The 6199-nt window shown below is 57.3% G+C and overlaps 2 pseudogenes; both read right to left on the bottom strand.

The window, feature by feature from the left end:
• Nucleotides 1–216: 216 nt before the first annotated feature.
• Nucleotides 217–348, bottom strand: LOC140186534 (U2 spliceosomal RNA; annotated as a pseudogene).
• A 5119-nt stretch (nucleotides 349–5467) lies between these two features.
• LOC140186523 (U2 spliceosomal RNA) lies at nucleotides 5468–5600 on the bottom strand (annotated as a pseudogene).
• Nucleotides 5601–6199: the final 599 nt, after the last annotated feature.

Below are 6199 nucleotides of genomic sequence, written 5' to 3'. Positions count from 1 at the left end.
TCGAAGAAACCTGCGAAGTCCTGGACGCAGTAGATGTCATCGGGCGTAAATCCGCAGCATTCCAGCAAGACCTTCCGGATGAAGGTCTCTCGGGTGAAGCCGGTGCCCCCGTTCCGGTCTCGCACTGTCAGCCTGACAGTGTTCTTGATACCCTGGCCTCGAGCTGATGTACTGCTCGCTGCTGCCATCTTCTTCCTCACTGCTGTCGTCGCTGGTATGGGGTGTTAGATTGGAGGCCAATCAGCATTAGGATCCACCCCTGCGTCAGCGCGAACTCTCCTCCTCCGCCTTCTGGTCTGATAAGAACAGATACTACACTTGATCTTAGCCAAAAGGCCGAGAAGTGGTGAGATACAGTTTTTTTTTTTTTTTTTTATTTCAAAATATACTTTATTCAAAAATAAATATATACAATAAACCATTCAATAACTTTTCATCCTTTACATACGTTTCCATTATACTCAGTAAAATACCCGTGTTTATAGCCACCCACGTGGCACTCCAGTAGTTCAGCTTAGCATCTCATTGTTGAGGGGTATACTCCTCGCCCACCGACCCCTCCCACTCCCACGGGTGGAGAAACCTATACTGTGGTCCTTCCCCACCGGGCCCTTGCGGTGGCTGCACCAAGTTTCAGTGCGTCCCTCAGCACGTACTCCTGCAGCCGAGAGTGTGCCAGTCGGCAGCATTCTCCCACGGACATCTCCATGTGCTGGTAGATGATCAAGTTTCGGGCTGACCAAAGAGCGTCTTTCACCGAGTTGATGATCTGCCAGCAGCACCGGATGTTGGTCTCCGTGTGCGTCCCCGGGAACAGCCCGTAGATCAGAGAGTCCTCTGTCACGCAGCTGCTGGGGATGAAACGTGACACTAGCCCGTCCATCCTCCTCCACACCCTCTTTGCGAACTGGCAGTGTGCAAAGAGGTGGGTCACAGACTCCTCCTCACTGCAGTCCTCCCGTGGGCAGTGGGGTGCGGAGACGACGTTCCGGGCGTACAGGAGGGCTCTGACTGGGAGGGCCCCTCTTACCGCCAGCCAGGCGAGGTCTTGGTGCCTGTTGGTGAGATCTGGCGATGAGGCATTTTGCCAGATGAACTGGACAGTCTGCTCAGGGAACCACCCCACTGTGTCCGTCACGTCCTTCTCCTGCAGTGCCTGCAGGACACTTCGTGCCGACCACTGCCTGATGGCCTTGTGGTCAAAGGCGTTCTCCTGGAAGAACTTTGCTACGTGGGATAGGTATGCCGGCAACGACCAGCTGACTGGGGCGTTGCGCGGGAGTGGGGCCAGACCCATCCTTCGCAGCCAGGGCGACAAGTAGAACCTGGGCACATAGTGGTACTTGGTGCCCACATACCTGGGCTCTACACACAACCTGATGCAGCCACATACGAAGCTGGCCATCAGGGTGAGGGCGACATTGGGGACGTTCTTGCCCCCGTTGTCCAGGGACTTGTGCATGGCGGTCCGTCTCACCCGCTCCATCTTGGATCCCCAGACGAATCTGAAGACAGCCCGGGTGATTTCCGAGCTGTAGGAGCGGGGGACGGGCCAGACCTGCGCCAAGTACAGCAGCCCTGAGAGCACCTCACACCTGATGACCAGGTTCTTGCCCGTTATCGACAGGGAGCGCCCTCCCCACAGTCCCAGTTTCTGTTTCACCTTGGCAGTCCGCTCCTGCCAGTTCTTGTTGCACGCCTCAGCCCCTCCGAACCAGATCCCCAACACCTTCACGTGGTCAGACCTGATGGTGAAGGGGACGCTGGATCGGTCGGGCCAGTTGCCAAAGAGCATGGCTTCGCTCTTCGTGCGGTTGACCCTGGCCCCCGACGCTAGCTCGAACTGTTCGCAGGTGCCAATCAACCTGCGAACTGACCTCGGATCAGAGCAGAAGACGGTGACGTCGTCCATGTACAGGGAGGTTTTCACTTGGGTCCCTCCACTGCCTGGCAGCGTCACCCCTCTTATGCCCTCATCCCTCCTGATGGCTTCCACAAAGGGTTCTATGCAGCAGACAAACAAGACAGGGGAGAGGGGGCAGCCCTGCCTGACTCCAGACCTGATGGGGAAGCTGTCTGTTTCCCACCCGTTGACCTGGACTGCACTACGGATGTCTGTGTAGAGCAGTCTGATCCAATTCCGGATTCCCTCCCCAAATCCCATTTTGGAGAGCACGTCCGCCATGTACGTGTGCGATATCCTGTCGAAGGCTTTCTCCTGGTCCAAGCTGACCAGGCAGGCGTCCACCCCCCTGTCCTGCACGTAGGCGATGGTGTCCCTCAGCAGCGCGAGGCTGTCTGAGATCTTCCTGCCCGGTACAGCACAGGTTTGGTCCGGGTGGATCACCTGTCCCAGAGCAGACTTGACCCTGTTGGCGATAGCCTTGGACAGGATCTTGTAGTCCACATTCAGGAGAGAGATGGGTCTCCAATTCCTAATGTCCTCCCTTTCCCCCTTCTGCTTGTAGATGAGGGTGATGATGCCCTTCCTCATGGACTCAGACATACTGCCGGCCAGAAGCATAGCGTTGTACACTTCCAGCAGGTCTGGGCCCATCCAGTTCCACAGAGCCGAGTACAACTCGGCCGGTAAGCCGTCGCTTCCGGGAGTCTTACCCGACCCGAAGGAACGGATGGAGCCTGTCAGCTCGTCCAGGGTCAGTGGCCGATCCAGACTCTCCCGCTTGCCGTCGTCTAAGACCTGCGTGATAGACGACAGGAAGTTGCGGGAGGCTGTGGATTCTGTGGCCTTTTCCTCGTACAGACCGGCATAGAAGGACTTGCAGATCCTCAGTATGTCGGTCTGCGAGGACGCGACTGAGCCGTCCTCTTCCTTAAGGTTGTGGATCACAGAGCTCCCCCTGTGCACCTTTTGGAAGAAGAAGCGTGAGCACGTCTCGTCCTGCTCCACGGTTTGGACCCTTGATCGGAAGATGATCTTGGAGGATTCGGCGGCGAGGTGCTGGGCTTGCCGGCCCCTCACCTCTCGCAGTTCCTCCCTGACATCCACCCCCTTCGACTGCAGAAGGAGAAGTTGCTGCAACTCTGTCTGGAGTTTACGCAGTTCCCTCTGCTCCTGCCTTGCCTTCTGAATACCCTTGCGGATGAAGAACCTCTTAATGTTCTCCTTGGTGGCTTCCCACCAGTGAACCGGGGAATCAAAGAAGGCTTTCAAGGTTCTCCAACCTGTGTACTCCCTCTCTAGTTCCTCGATGTTCTCTGGGGTCAGCAGCTTTACGTTCAGCTTCCACGTCCCCCTGCCTGCCTTCTGGTCCTCCCGTAAGTGACAGGTGGCTCTCAGAAGGCAGTGGTCAGAGAAGAACACCGGCGTGACGTCGGTGGACCTGACCGTGAGGGACTCAGACAGGAAGAGGAAGTCGATCCGGGAGCGGGCTGAGCCGTCCGATCGTGTCCAGGTGGCTTGCGGCTGTGCTCCACCTGTGGGGGTGCCAAAGGCGTCGCGCAGCTTGGCTGTCTTCACCATTTCCCTCAGGAGTCTAGAGGTACTGTCTAGCCTGCCGTCGGCACTGCCGGGTCCTCCAGCCGCATCAATGGTGCAATTGAAGTCTCCGGCCAGAACGACCGGCTGGGTCGTCACCAGCAGCTGTGGGAGCTGCTCGAAGACGGCCAGCCGCTCGCTCCGCACGGGGGAGGCGTACATGTTGATCAGCCGGAGCGGAGTGCCCCGGTATTTGACGTCTGCTACCAGGAGGCGCCCCGCAACCACCTCTTTAACTTGGGTGATTGAGAAGTTGCCTCCCCGCAGCAGAATCCCCAGGCCGGAAGCGCGACAATCGTTGCCCCCCGACCACACCGACAAACCTTTTTTCCACCACCGTGACCACCTCCGGTAGTTACGGAGATGTGGTAGTCCACACTCCTGGAGGAAGGTCACATCGGCCTTTACAGTGTCCAGGTACTGGAGCGTGCTGACGCATCGCCCAGTACTCTTCAAACTTCGCACATTCAAGCACGCCAATTTAAGGTCTGCCATCGTTAAGTCTTTTATTTTGGCTGCTCTCCGTCCTCACTCTTGCCATCCTGAGCCTTCATCCCCACCGCCTTTGTGAAGTTTTCCACCTCCTGTGGGCTCAGGTACTGCTGGTAGTACTCCTCCGTGTGTGGCCGTTCTGGTTCTGGGTCTGGGCCCGGGGGGTTGCTGACTTCCTGGGCTGCTTCCCCTTCCGGCTGCTGGGTGCCAGCCGTGGCTCTGCTCCCGGGTTCCCGGAGCTCTGTGCGTCTGCTGCTCTCCGCCTCCTGTACTTGGGGGGTGGCCAGCAGACTTTCTCCCCTCTCTCTCCTCCTCTCCACCTGTTCTGCCAGCCGCTTCTTCCGCCGGGGCTGCTGGCCTCCCCCAACTCCTTCCTCCTCTGAAGAGGACAGGGTACCAGGGGCTGCGTGGTTCCCTGCCCTTTTCTGGCGTTGCTCCGCCTTCTGTCGCTTGGCCGCCGCCTTTTGGGTCTTTTTTCGTTTCACGACCTTCCATTCGGTTTCCGCCTCAGCTCTCCCCTCCTCCATGGACTCCTGCTCGTCGTTTGCCTGGTCCTGGAGGGTCTGCAGTGGGGTGGCAGGTCTTGGGGTGCTTGCACCTTCCTCCCTGGTCTCGTCCTCCGTCCTGTCGGGTGCCTCATCTGCAGCGCTGGCGGGTACGTCCGCATCAGCCTGGGCCCTTTCAGGGCCAGCACCTCCCCTGGTCGCCTGTGCGTAGGTGCCCCCACGCTTCGGGCAGGCTCTGTACAGGTGGCCGGCCTGTCCGCAGAGGTTGCAGGCCTTGGCCTGCGTGCAGTCTTTGGTCAGGTGGCCTTCCATTTTACAGTTCTTGCACATCACCACCCTGCACTGGGCTGCGATGTGCCCTTCCTTGCCGCAGTTTCGGCACACCCTGGGTTGTCCCGCGTACACCATGTACCCTCGGTTCCCTCCGATGGCGAAGACGGAGGGGGGGTGGATGATGCCGCCGTTGGTATCCAACCTCAGCTTCACCTTCACCTGCCGTTTGCTGGTCCAGATTCCCAGTCCGTCCTTCACGTCTGCTGGTGTTCCTACGCTCTCCACATACCGAGCGAGGAATGTAAGGACATCTACCACTGGCACGTGCGGGTTGAACATGTGCACCGTGATTGTCCTTTCCTGTTGCGTAGCCGTTGCAAAGAGGGGCTGTGCTTTCAGTAGCGACAGCGGCGCCTCTGTCGCCTTCAGCTGAAGCTGCTGGTACAGCTTCTGCCACCCTGCAGACTGCCGGAAAGTGACATCGAAGAAACCTGCGAAGTCCTGGACGCAGTAGATGTCATCGGGCGTAAATCCGCAGCCATCCAGCAAGACCTTCCGGATGAAGGTCTCTCGGGTGAAGCCGGTGCCCCCGTTCCGGTCTCGCACTGTCAGCCTGACAGTGTTCTTGATACCCTGGCCTCGAGCTGATGTACTGCTCGCTGCTGCCATCTTCTAACTCACTGCTGTCGTCGCTGGTATGGGGTGTTAGATTGGAGGCCAATCAGCATTAGGATCCACCCCTGCGTCAGCGCGAACTCTCCTCCTGCGCCTTCTGGTCTGATAAGAACAGATACTACACTTGATCTTAGCCAAAAGGCCGGTACATGGATTGGAAACGTTTACAGGGTTATGGGCCAAATGTTGGCAAAGGGGACAATGTAAGAGGGGAGCAACACACATATAAGTTGCTGGTGAACGCAACAGGACAGGCAGCATCTCTAGGAAGAGGTACGGTCGACGTTTTGGGCTGAGACCCTTCGACCTTCCACAACCAAGATTTGGCCTGCTGCGTTCACCAGCAACTTTGACGTGTGTTGCTTGAATTTCCAGCATCTGCAGAATTCCTCGTGTTAATATAAATGTAGGAGGGGCATCTTGGGTAGCATAGACCAGTTGGGCCAAATGGCCTGTGTCTGCACTGTATACAGTAACTCTTTGATTGCTGACGGATTCACCATCAGACCATCAGTTTGCTCTGCTGCTCTTCTCCCATCCCTGTGGAAAATGGAACAGCCTGATCCCTGTCACCAAGGGAGGAGGTATCCATGACGAAGGCAGAAGGTCAAAAGTGACCTTTAGTCAGGGATGTTTTGGGAGAATAGCTGGAGTCCTTTAGGAAGCAAGATACAAGAGATCAACAGGGGAATCATGGAAACCAGCTGACTGGACCTTCACTGTAAACGTTTACTAAAGACAGACCTGTTCACCT

This window comes from Mobula birostris, chromosome 22, assembly GCF_030028105.1.
Source record: "Mobula birostris isolate sMobBir1 chromosome 22, sMobBir1.hap1, whole genome shotgun sequence".
NCBI lineage: Eukaryota > Metazoa > Chordata > Chondrichthyes > Myliobatiformes > Myliobatidae > Mobula > Mobula birostris.
The sequence above is the reverse complement of the archived record's forward strand: the minus strand, read 5'-3'. Positions and strand labels throughout refer to the sequence as shown.